A 14,371-nucleotide genomic window follows, 5' to 3' on the forward strand; every position below is an offset into this window, starting at 1 on the left:
TCTCCCACTGATGTACATCATGTCTCAGAACACAACATGGGTCATGCATGCTGCAAGGGTGTGCAGTGGAAACCTCACGCTCCTATGTTGAGACTCATCATCAGTGCAAATAAATATGAAGCCCAAACACAGTGCACAAGTCATGGCACAGGCAAGGTCCCAACACATGTCACAGACCACCCTCCCACATGATGCGGAAATCAATGGGCAGTCTTATTTTCTTGCACCCTAGATCAACATGTGCAAATGTGATTACACAGACCAGGGGTCACATGTTAAGGAGGGGCAGGGATGAAAATGAGAACCAGGTGACTATGGGGAACCGAAAACACACTGCACATATAACCTGCCTGACCAGACACCCCAACTGTGGGAGTGTAGCCAGGCTTCAGAGCACCTCAAAAAGCAGGTGACACACAACACAACAAACAGCCATGTACCTACCCACTCCTTGCTGCTGTCTCTCCTGCAACTGTCTATCGAGGTCTGGAAACACGACCGCCAGGACCCAGAGCATGTGGGAGGTAAGGTGACGGCTGCCGCCATGCCGGCGTGGAGGTTCCAACATCAGCTGGACTCAGGCGATAAGCTGGGTCGAACACTGGATGTCTTGCCACCTCTTCTGCTCATTGCCTAGCCACCGGCGATGGCCCCCACAGACCTGACGGCCCTGACAATGTCCATCCAAATTTCCCCCTTCTCGTAGGCAGTTACCTGTCAGGAAGACAAAGTGAAACAACATCACTACACCTGCTCCATGTCCCAGAGACACACACTTGCACACCATTGATAATGTGAACAGGGCATAGGATGCTGACAGGACTTGCATCATTGTCCATGTGAATTTTAAGTATGGGCGAATTTTGTGGATCTGCGATCCGCAAATTCGTGCGAAGTCGGCAAAAAAATCCACGAGTTGGTGGAAAATCGGCGAACTCGCAGATTTTTAGAGTAGAGTACTATCTGGCTAATAAGTAAGTGCTACCTCGTTGGGTAAATGTATAGGGGCATATTTACGTCTTCTGGTGCATCTCTGCAAATCAGCAGGGATGCGCCAGAACCGATGCGTCATGCAATTCCCTCCTTGCGCCACCACAGATGCGCCGCATTTACAATGCGGCGCACCATGGTGCAAGGAAGGGCAGATGCGTGATGCATCATGTGGTGTACGGCCGGCGCATTGCTGGAGTCGCGTCGCAAGCACAACGCAACTCCAGCAATGCTCAGGGCCGCCCAATACTTAACATGCTGCGTCAGTTCTTACGCGTGCTTCAAGCAGGCGTAAGGAATTGACGTAGCAGCGTCGCAGAAGTGCCTGCGTGATATCTTGTAGATTTCACGCAGTCACTTTTGCGAGGCACACAGGCGTCGGAACGCCCACCCTGCGTGGGAACGCCCCCATTGTGGCACTGGGCTTTATAACGTGACGCATCTCCATAGATGCGTCAGGTTGTAAATGCCTCGCAGGGATGCGCCACGTTTACGCCGCTGTTGCGTGACGCAAGGTGGCGTAAACGTGGCGCAAGGGGCTTGTAAATCTGCCCCCAAGTGCTTTTCCTAACACTACAGCTGCGTAAATGCCAGTGACCATGTGTGTGTTACTATGCCATCGCGCCGAAGGGTGCAGGGGTCCCTTGAGTGAGCTGTCGATCATAGTGGGTAAATGGGGGGAAGACGGTGACACCGCGAGTGTGTGGGCGGGGCCAAAGGGGTGGGCCTTCTATGCGAGTTCACATGCCTCTTGTGTGTAAAAAAGGTCAGAGACCGATCAGAACAGCAGATGAGGAGAAAGAAGCTCCTAGTCACAGGAACTGCACAGGGATTGCGCTTGTGAAAGTCAAGGATGCAAAGGCCTCTATCCAGCATCACAGCTAATTTTCGACGGTAGATATGGGGAGAAAGCACACCTGCCCTACCTCGACAAAGCTCACAATTGTTTTTGGGCTGATGAATGCGTTACTGAACTTGAGCTTCAACTCGGGCACCTGCTGTAAGTGCTTCCTGTTGAGGTTTAATTTTTGTGACAGGAGCATCGTGTCAAAATTAACCCTGCCCTTCATATTTATCCAAGAAGACCCCACCGTTTTGTGCGATACCTCTACTCACCTGGAGTAATTTCTACTGGCTAATCAGTATGTGCTACCTCGTTGGGTAAATGTATAGTGCTATTCCTAACACTACACCTGCGTAAAGTGCCAGAAGAGTTGTCTCCAGTGACCATGTGTGTGTTACTATGCCATCGCGCCGAAGGATGCATGGGTCCCTTGAGTGAGCTGTCCATCATGGTGGGTAAATTACGGGAAGACGGTGATCCCGCGAGTGTGTGGGCGGGGCCAGATGGGCGGGCCTTCTATGCGAGTTCACATGCCTCTTGTGTGTAAAAAAGGTCAGAGACCGATCAGAGCAGCCTATGAGGAGAAAGAAGCTCCTGGTCACAGGAACTGCACGGGGATTGCGCTCGTGAAAGTCAAGGATGCAAAGGCCTCTATCCGGCATCACAGCTAATTTTTGACAGTAGATATGGGGAGAAAGTACACCTGCCCTGCCTCGACAAAGCTCACGATTGTTTTTGGGCTGATGAATGCGTTACTGAACTTGAGCTTCAACTCGGGCACCTGCTGTAAGTACTTCCTGTTGAGGTTTAATTTTTGTGACAGGAGCATCGTGCCAGAATGAACCCTGCCCTTCATATTTATCCAAGAAGACGCCACAGTTTTTTGCGATACCTCTACTTACCTGGAGTACTTCCTACTGGCTAATCAGTAAGTGCCAGCTATCTCATTGGGTAAATGTATAGTGCTTTTCCTACACTACATGTGCGTAAAGTGCCAGAAGAGTTGTCTCCAGTGACCATGTGTGTGTTACTATGCCACCGCGCTGAAGGGCGCTGGGATCCCTTGAGTGAGCTGACCATAAATTTTTTTTTTAAATCCGCCCGCTCGCAAATTTGCAAATTTTCTGCAATTTCACGAGATTCCCGGATCGCTGAAAATCCGCAAATTTCGCGAGCGTAACGGATTTTTGGCCCATGCTTAGTGAATTTGGCCTGTGGGCAAGCCCCCAATGCACTAAATGACATAGAAAGGCAACAGATGGTGTAACGGGCGCAACACATTCACTGATCATGGCGCACACTGGGCAACACATGTAACTGCAGGGTGTGGGACAGCACGTGCAAAGCAGTCACATATCCCACTCCACAGTAGAACCCTCTGCAGACCAGACAGACACACCCTGGCACAGATCACTTGCCTGTCACTGACAACAGCGCATACAAACCTCACTTTGCACATGTGCCACTTGACAATAGGGTGTCACAGGTGTCATGCTAGGTTTGCAAGTCAGGCACACAACACTGCTTACTTGTCACATCAGATGGCTAGGGCTGCTGCATACGCCATGCAGCAGTGGTGTAACACATCACATACACACTCACCCAGATGACAAGGCACATTTACACACTTCAATGTCCATGAGGTTAAACACATCATTTGGACAATCTCACCACAGGTCCCCTCAAGTCATTAACATCTGTGAGTACAGTCACCTGTCACTCCGAGGTGAACACTGTTCCACCTCAGGACATTTGGGAATAAAGCCACCAAGGTCTGGCATGGCTGAATGTGTCATTCACTATGCAGTGAATGTCACAGTAAGCACAATGCAAGTGAGGAGTGAACACACATGAACTACATCATGCTCTACATGAGAGACACCACCATGTGCACCCTCTGGGACTCACTCAAAACCACATTGCATGTCTGTCCCACCAATACACAATGCCTGTTGTGACACTCACACAACAGGTGCACAGTCAAAGGTAGTGGAGTCAGCACTCACCTGCTCCCCTGGTCTCCATACAGCTTGCTGTACTGTGGAAGGAGGCTATCCAGCAGGGCCTGATTTTCCTCCTCAGGGAAAGCTGGGGTCCGCTCCATAGTACGAGCCATGAAATGCCAGAGGATGCAGAGACAGCAGCAGTGTGGTCCACTCCAATGTTGTGCAGGCAAGTGCCCTCTCAGGGGTTCTTGCTGCCTTAAATCTGTGCTGATGAGGAGCTTTCGGTTTGAGGAGTACAGAGTATAGGTCAGATTTGTTCGCATCGTATTTTTCCTCCAATCCCTTTAAACATCCAGGTCTGACACGCATTCGCATCGTTCAAAATTTGAGCTTCAGCTCCACAATCATTTTGCAACTTTGTATTTTTTTGACCAACTGACTTTTGCTGGGCACCTGTAGCACAAACTCAAATCTCAGTATCCATGACACCCAGGATGCATTCAGGGCCTACTATGTGTCCCCTAAGTGATTTTGAGATATACACACGTGTACAGTGCGTTTCACGCGCTGGCGTACGGCACCATTGCAATAGTGAGATGATGCGCACACACAGCCAGAACGTAGGGGTATGATGCGCTCGCGTATGGCTCGATTACAATAGTGAGACGATGCGCACATACGCCATGAACGTAGGGGTACGATGCGCTCACGTATGGCACGATTGCAATAGTGAGACGATGCGCACACACGCCCGGAATGTAGGGGCACGGTTCTGTGAATGTAGGGGTACGGTGCATTTCATACACTGATGCGAATGTAGGGGTACGGTGCATTTCACACACTGATGTGAATGCAGGGGTACGGTGCGTTTCACACACTGATGCCATTGTAGGTGTATGGTGCGTTTCACACACTGATGCCAATTCAGGGGTACGGTGTGTTTCACACGGTTCATTTCACATGCTGATGTGAATGCAGGGCTACGGTGCGTTTCACAAGCTGATGCCAATGCAGGGGTACGGTCCATTTCACACGCTGATGCCAATGCAGGGAAACGGTGTGTTTCACACGCTGATGTGAATGCAGGGGTACGGTGCGTTTCACACAGTGCGTTACACACGCTGATGCCAATGCAGGGGTATGGTGCGTTTCACATGCTGTCGTGAATGCAGGGGTACGGTGCGTTTCACACGGTGCGTTTCACACGCTGATGTGAATGCAGGGGTACTGTGCGTTTCACACGCTGATGCCAATGCAGGGGTACGGTGCATTTCACATGCTGATGGCAATGCAGGGGCACGGTGCGTTTCACATGGTGCGTTTCCCATGATGCGTTTCACACGCTGTTGTGAATACAGGGGTATGGTGTGTTTCATGCGCTCACGTATGGCACTATTACAATAGTGATACGAGGCGCACACATGGCAGGGATGTGGGGGTACGGTTTAAACAAGGATGTCTATCAAGTTCCTGTCATTGCATACTTTCATGTGCAGGCCCTAGGTGTGGCAGGCAGTGATATAGCACAGGGCATCTAAACTTTTTGCACAATCGATGTGTGATGAACTGTTGACACATGTCATGTGTGATGTGGCACTATGTGGCACGCATCACCCTGACACTTGTCCCATGTGTATCATTATGCAGATTGTGTCATGCACATCAACACTGGGATGGCACAGTCATCACTACTGGCACCTGTCTCCTGATGCCAGGGACCGGGGCACTTTGTCACTTGACATTTCACGCTCAGCATGACCCTATGTGACTAGTCCAGTGTGTGTCATGTTTAACATTGAGCTTGCTGTTTGTGTTGTGTAAACTGCATCTGCTGTTGGTGCATCTAACATGGTTCTGTGTTGAGATGGGAATGGTTTCACATCTACGCACACCATGCCACATGTGCATTCCCATGACTTTTGGGTCTGATGGCATCAAACATCATTTTTCCCCAAGCAGACATGTCAGCATCGTGACAATTGCTGTGTTGTTTTGTTGTCACATGCACACCTTAATCGCAATGTGTTTGATATGTACAGTTGACATTCCATGTGACCTGTGCATGTGCCTTGCAGTCAGCTGTCTGGATGGGATGACAACCTTCCACTGCAGGTATCGTGACATGTGTCACTCCAGTGATATCTCGGGCTGTTCACTCAGACCAGCCCAGCAGCTCATTTCAGGGCATGTCATGTTTATTTGTCAATCAACAGGTGTATCTGGGTTTTTGTAGGAGTGCCAGCAAGCTGGCATATGTGTCCTGAATATTTTGCACACGCCAGCCTCCATAGTGACCTGATGTGAAGTAGCAGTTTAGCATGTGCTATGTACATTGCCATTGATGTTGGCTGACTGTTAATCTCCATTATTCCCAAATATGTCCTGCAGGGCACCGCTTCTACCAAGGCCATTCCCAGACTTGGCTACCATGAGGGAACGTGCCTGCATCTGACGTTACAGATTCACTCGACAGTTGATTCAGGGCTTGACGGACAAGCTGGCACCACATCTCCAACCGCAACACAGGTATCCTACTGCGCTGACCCCCAAGATAAAGGTGATGGCATCCCTCCATTTTTTTGCGACAGGTACATTTCAATTAACCATAGTTGATGTCGGTGGAATGTCACAGATGATGTTCAGCCGTGTCCTGCGTGATGTTTTGTCAGCCATGTTGGAGCACATAGATGAATTAATCAAATTTTCAACTCCTGAGGAGTTGAGAGATGTCAAGGGTGGTTTCTATGCCCTGGGAGGGATGCCACATGTCATTGGGTCCATTGATGGGACACATGTGGCTTTGGTGCCACCACAGGCTCAGGAAGCAGGCTTACCTCAACAGGAAACATTATCATTTAATAAATGCCCTGGCGGTGTGTCTTGCTAACATGCTGACTTCCCATGTTTGTGCACGTTTTCCAGGATTGGCTCACGATGCTTTCATCATGAGGCGTAGCAGGGTGCCACAAATGATGCTGCAGCTGCGCATCGATCGGGCATGTCTTGTTGGTGGGTAAACTCTGTTTGTCCTGTGTGTTTCAGTATCTTTAGCTCTGACGGCATCTCCTGACCCACTTATTTACATGATGTATCTTTGTAGGTGACTCGGGGTATCCCAACATGCCATGGCTAATGACACCTCTCCGCAACCCAAGAACAGCTGCAGATCAGCGGTACAATAATGCACACGGGCAGACCAGGCGAGTAATTGAGCGGACGTTTGGCCTCTGAAAGAGCCGATTCCGGTTGCTCGATAAGACCGACGGATCCCTCCCATATGCACCGGACAAGGTCTGTAAGATCTTCATTGTGTGCTGCATGCTGCACAACATGGCAGTTGAGAAGGCAGTGCCACTCGTCCTGGATCCTGAGGAGCAGGAACATCCACCCGTTGAGGACCAAGGGCTTGGTCACAATGCAAGTGATGAGGAGGAGGACGAGGATGATATCCGGAGTCAGCTCATACGCAACTTCTTCTCATAATTGCGAGTCACTGGGAATGAGTGTGCAAGCTTGTAGCTTTGAGTGGCATGTGTTGCAATGTGTATGTCCAGCTGGCTGTATGTAAAGTAATTTAGATGTGTGTTCTGATGTGTCACGTAAGTGCTGATGTCATGTCACACATTAATGCGCAATGACTTAGCTTGAAATTTGCATTTGTCCTACATTTTTCCTGTTTCGTACATTCCTATGTCTTTGGCAAAGATTTTTACCGGTGACCCATTGTGTGTCTGTCATTCCCAGGTTGCTGTGCCTGTTGTCTGTTCTTGTAATCTTAGTCCTCCTGCTATTCCTCATGATGATTGCAACGTGGGCTGAATCAGCATTCCATGCAAAGACATGTGTAAATGTCAGTTCGGGTAAGAGATCCATACAGGCTGTTTGGGGTTGGTATGGTTTGGGAATATGTGGGGACTGTTTCTGTGCATGTTGTAGTACCATGCATACATGTCTCATCACCATGGATCAAATTACGTGTTGCGCCACTCCCATGACATGCCAGTCACCCTTCTTGACAGTCATCTGTAGTGGAGTGTGGACTCTGGTGAAGGCATCAATGTGTGTAAACCTTGCCCCTGACACATTGCGGATACTACGGTTTGACATTGTGTGGTACATCACACCCACAGGCTCTATCCGGAATTGCAGCCTCGCTGTGTGCAGCAGGATGTGTTTGGCTCATCCACTTAATCTTGTGTGCCAGTACATTTGGATTTCCAACAACCATGTCGTGAAGGTGTGGGCCAGCGTATGTCCCACATGTTCTGTCAACTGTCCTGTGAGTCTGTTCGTATGGATGCATTGCCCCTTGTTCCACTATGGTATGTCACTGTCACGATCGCTTCCTCAGGGCCGGTGGAGAACACTGCTTTGCAAGCCTTCTCTGTAAGTTGATGTTAACTTTCTATTCACATGATGCCAAGAACGTTGTGCTGATAACGTCACTACGTTGGGCTGTAGCAAATGTAAATGCTTACATGCACCAGTCGGGTGCCGTTAATCCCAGCATATCCTGGTCGCGGTAGGAGTGGTTTTGTGCCATCGCTCCTCATTACTCTGTATTGAGTTCCGGCCCAGCAGCTTGTTCCGTTTGCAATTTCAAAGCCCAGTTGGACGAGGCAATGACTGGCTCTCGCGGGGCTTCCTTGTGTTCACCTAATTACCTCCCTCGTTGGATGAGCTTCTTAAGGCTCTTGCGGGGGATGTGTAATTTCTCGTCTTGACCCTCACTGATTCCCAGGGGTAACTACAGATTGTTGGCTCAGTGTGAGTTGCACTGCAGCACATTTGAATTTCTATATATTGGAGCCTTATTCATACACTGTGATTTTCTGGATTACCGCATGGCTCTAATTGCATTGAAGCAGCCTGCAGAGTGTTATGCCCCCTTCATATAGCTGCAATACTCTGCTACCTTTTATGTGTTTTCTGTGAACCCTGTGCTAGTTGCACAATCCTTGGAATAGGATCATAATATTGGCCAGTTCTTTAGCAACTCGTACAACATAATCTTTGGTGTGTTATGGTGTTTCATCACCTTTCCATCTGCTATGAATCCATGTGGATTGTTCATCTCTGTTTTGACAGCAGGGGCTTGTAGAGCTCCTCCAGGAGTAAGCTCTAATTTCCCAGTTACGTGGCAGTTAAGACTTTTTTGGGTATGTTGATAACTGCTGCATAAATACATGTAAACGTTAGTAGTAATGTTCGATACTCAGATCTAGTATCACTTTCATTACTGTGATCCCAACTAGTATACAGTGGCTGTTGTTTTCCTTTACAGGTGTAACTGTTACAGTATAGGTCCTGAGGTATTCTGTGACTCTGTGACAAAAAGTGTTGAATCCTTATGCTTGTTTACCTTTGTTTCAGATCTCCCTCCCATCTGTTTCCTTCCTTACGTTCCCTCGCCTGATCACCCGTCTGTCATTTCTACTCAGACCAAGGGGCTATTGGGAGATGGACCACTTTGAGCATCACACGTTTCTGAGGATTCAAGGACCTGACAGTCCCAGGCAGTCCTGTGCAGATTGTTTCCCCAGCAGTACAGGTAAACTCATTGCATGACTGTTATTTTCTTCAGAACAATGGAACTGGCCATGGACATTGGCTAAAGCAGCATGGCCTCAACACGTACTTGATACGTTTGTGTAGAAAATGTGTTCACCACAGTACAATGTGCCTCACCACTGTCAACACAGATCTCTTGCCAATTTGCATGCGTCATCTATAGCATAATTGACAAAGATTGTGCATATGGGAGTATGTGTACTGTGGCAACACGCATGCAGTTTATCATGGCTAATGATCACTATTGTGCATGAAGTACATGGTTGTGTATGTATTAGTGCAGGTTGCTACCCACAATGGGCAGGAAACACCTGCTGACGCGGTGTGTGCTGTGTGCAGCTTGGCCTTTTGGTGCCTGATCCTGTGCCCGTCATTTTTGGTGATTGTTCATCCATTTTCTTTCAGTGACCCATGAGTAACCAGACACTCCTTCCTTTCCATACACCTGTTACATTGTGCCTTTAAAACCTCCTTGTCTTTGTGTGCTAGTTTTTGCCTGGTGTCTCATCCCTTCCGCCGTCAGGTGTTCACTCATTCCTGCTGCTGCCTCCCCTGCGGCACTGCCCCACCAAGTGCCCTGTTTCTGCAACACACACGCCTCCGAGATGCTCCTCCATCCCTCCACCCATTCTTAATGCATATAGAAGCTTGTCTGTGCCACTGTTGTACCACCTCCGTGCCAAAAGCAGGACCATCAGCACCTGCAACGTGCACAGTGCATGACCCTCTGATCCTTGCATGACACACGTAACACAACAGACTCATGCTCCAGCCACCCTCCAAACAATTAACACCAGACAATAAACCACCTGCTATCAGACAACCCCTAAGCGCACACACAACAGCTTTGCATGCTGTGTGTGTAACTCCTACTGCCAACACCGCTCTGGCCCGCCTAACAGACCATGTCTGTATAACCAAGTCATGTGCCTCCTACTGCACACCCGCTCCATCCATCAGCACGACATTGGACTCTGTTACCTCATCAACACAACAGCCCCACACATCGCCTTCATTAGTGTAACCTGGTTGAACGCATCCTCAGCACACAACTTCCAAATTGCCATCACAGACGGATACAAGATCACCCTCAGGGACCGCACCAACAATCCAGGAGGATGAATTGCAATTCATTCACAAGTACACCCTCAGAGCTCCAAACAACACCAAGGACATACTCAGCATTGTCAAGCACCTGCACTTCAGGTTTCACACCAACCCTCTGACAAGCCTCAGACTAACACTCATCTACATATCTCCAGGCCTACATCCACAATTCCGCAAAGCCATCAATAACTACATCAGCACGCAGGCCCTCACCTACACAGACTACATGTGGCAGGGGGACAGCAACTTCTGGCTGGAGGACAACAACACCATCATCCTTCATTGGTACATCAACATTTGCATCCAGTTGTCCGACAAGCAACACACTGCACCACACTCCGCTACAGATCCACCAAAGATGCTTGACCTAAGTCAACACAAATGTGCTGTGTGGCACCCTCACAGGACACTCCAACCAATGACACCTCCACACCCTGCAACTGCACACACTGGATCAGCGACTGATCCAACACTCTTGCCACATTGGCAGACTTTCCTGTGAAGCACAACAACAGTTAAGCTACCAGGGACAAGGCAGACCTACTGGACTCATACAGGTCTAGCCGGACTCTTGTGCAAACCTTACAAACAAACAACCATCAGTTACCTCTCAGCCCTGAAATCTGCAACACACAGACATTACCATATCATCAGCACGGACAAGAGGACAACCTTCAGGTATGGCCTAGGCACCAATACACACAACATGAATGACCTCATCGGCATTGTGAGTGAAGTACTATCTAACCGCAGCTCTCCATCCAAAATACATCCCACCCTTGCAAGTCCAAGAGGATCCCTTGCAACTTTCTACCACTCCAAGCTCATGGACATTCACGACAGCCTCGCCACACAGAGGCACACTACGCTATTATCCACAGGACATACCCCCCGCAGGTACTGGACTCCCGTCAGCAGCAAAGACACCACTCGGCTCATGTACACCATCCACTCCCTTCCCACACAACATCTCAATCACAGCATACACCATAATTGAAGCCCACCTCCGGCACGTCATGACCGTCTCCTTTGAGTATGCCACTTTCCATGTGAGCTGGAGGCATGCAGAGACAAAGGCCCTTCTTTAACAACGGACGGCAGTACCGCAGGATCTCCTGGAACATCACCCTGCTTCCCTACCCGGCAAATGTCATCAAGAAGACAGTCAACGATCAACTGACCATCTCCCTCCAAGCAAACATCTCCATGCAACCCGCCCCAGTCCATCTTCCACAGTAATCACCTCACTGCAATAGCCCTCATTGCCACCACCAACGACATCTTGGACCCTGTTCAACAATGGTGAGACCACCACCCTCACCCCATCGACCTCTCAATGGAATTCTACACCATGTGCTACCACACTGTCAGATCACACAACTCCAACACTGGGATCCAGAGGAAGTCCCAGGATGAAATCGCCAAGTACCTCACCAGCAAGGACCAGGGAGTCCGCCTCCACCCTTCACCACGTAGTACACTGGGTTCATCGGACACATGCCCCAGGGCTCATCTCTCAGAGTGACATTCTACAATGTCTCCATGACCCCCCTCTCACCATCACATGCGCACACGACCTCATCATCATGTCCTATGCCATTGACACCCAGCTGCTCCTCACCCTCACCAAAGACCCAGCCACTCCCAGATGCGTTAATAAATGGATGAACATCAGCCACATGAGGCTGGACTTGGACAAGACTGAGCTCATCATTTGAGGAATGTTCCCTTACGGCTGGGACAACTCCTTGTGTCACACCTGCCTGGGCAGCGCACAAGCACACAGTGGCCACACACGCAAGCAGGTGCTCATCGTAAACTCCTCGCTCACAAGAACCATGCAACTCAACACCATCTCTACCTCATGCTGCAAGTCCCTCCGTATGCTGCAAATGATCTTCAGATAGATCCACTCCTAGTCAAGACAGACAGTCACCCAGGTCCACAACACCAGCCGGCTCAACTACGGCAACGCCCTCTACGCAGGAACAACAGCTAGACTCCAGGAGGACTTGTGCACATTCAGGATGCATATGCACACCTCATCCTCAACATCCCCTGCCACAGCCACATGACCGTCCACCTAAGATACCTACAATAGGCTCACTGTCAACTGCAGGATCACCTTCATACTCCTCAGCCACACTCAGGAGGCACTCCACAACCCCAGCCCCAAAGACGAACATGGACGTCTCCCATCCAACACCCCATTGCCCCAACTCCGTCCAGCCAACCTTGCCCTGGGCTCCATTTATCACATCCACAGTACAACTGCATGCGGGAGATAGTTTTCCCACATCACCAAACAGACCTGATACTCCCTCCATGGGCACCTCCACATGACCCATGACCTCTACACCTTCATAAAACTCTTCCAAAACTGTCTGTCCGATAAGTATGGCAAGCCCCCCCCTCAGCAGATTGAAACCATCACAGGTGAGTATTGTGCTCCATGTATGTATTTGATGATACATTGTGACCTATGTGTGTCCTCGACCGGACTCAGATCTCAGTGTATGGATGGCTTGAGTTTGTTCCACACTCTGGCATACTTTGACATTTATTTTTGATTTATTTATTTTATTTTGAAGGTTTTATATAGCGCGAACCAGACTCTTGCGAGTATCAGAGCGTTTTACATGACAAGTAGACATATATACAGAATATATTACGATATAGTGAGTCACGCAATAAGTAAGTACTAGATACATCTAGAACAAGACAAAGCAGTGCGATGCTAGTGCAAAATGGCAAAGATAAAACCGAAGGACGAATATAAGCGAGGAAAAGCAAGTAATAAAGTACAGCGAATAGAACAATAATTTCACGTGGATTGAGCCATGAGGATAGCTTTCACTTCTCTTTTGAAGGAAGCCGGGGAAGGGTTCATTATAGTTTCACTGGGCAGAGCGTTCCATATCCTTGGAGCCATACCGGAGAAGGACCGGTTATACGTTTTTTTCTTGGCAAATCGTTGAGGTTGTAGGAGAAGAGTCTTGGCACTCCTGGAAGCTCTGCTGCCCGCTGAGAGCACCAGTTTCTGAGCTAGGTATTGTGGGGTGTTGTGGTAGAGAGCCTTGTGTGTCATACAAGCGATTTTTAAATGAATTCTGGCTTCAAACGGTAGCCAGTTGAGGGCTCTCAGGTCTGGGGAAATGTGGGCGTTTCTCTTAGAGCCTGTAATGAGTCTTGCAGCTGAGTTGATCGTGGCTCTTAGCGGGGCAGTCGAAGACCTCGGGAGTCCGCATAAGGTTACTGCTCCGTATTGAGGCATTGATGTGTTTTAGCACTTTCAGGTTATTGTCCAGCGTTACCCCAAGAGACATATCCCCACACGTATGTTGTTGACTCATGGAAAATGACTGCAACATCAATTTCACTTGTGTTAGTTTTGTTTATTAATCTGTCTTGTGCGGGAAATGTGAGTAAGTGCTAGGTGCTGTACAAAAATGCTGGGAATGCAAAGTTCACAGAGGGAGGTGTGATGCCTTGCAGTTGGAGTCAACAGAGTCCAGACCACAGTGCTTAGCATCATTGTTCAGACTGCAACCAGCAAGTCCATGTGGGAGAGTAGGACAGTCAATGAGGTGATGCTGTTGCACACAATGGCACGATGCCAGACCAGGTGACCTGGGAGATGGACATGGCCCACTGCCTCTCACTGTCTTTTCCGTAGATGACCCACCTTCCTTGAGGGACCCTCATATGCAGGCCTTGACGATGCATAGGACACTCCGTCGGTCGATTCCTCCTCCTCTTCCCTCCCTGTGCCTGTTGGCGGTCTTCGCCTAGATGTTTCTTGCCTGGTGACACAGGGAGGGTGCTCCATGTTGTCAGCAATCCGACGAAGTGAATGGCTTATGTCCTTTTGCACCTCCAGGAGCTCAGCCAGTCCTGCCTCCATCCGTTCTTG

This window comes from Lissotriton helveticus, chromosome 6 (genome assembly GCF_964261635.1).
Source record: "Lissotriton helveticus chromosome 6, aLisHel1.1, whole genome shotgun sequence".
Lineage (NCBI taxonomy): Eukaryota > Metazoa > Chordata > Amphibia > Caudata > Salamandridae > Lissotriton > Lissotriton helveticus.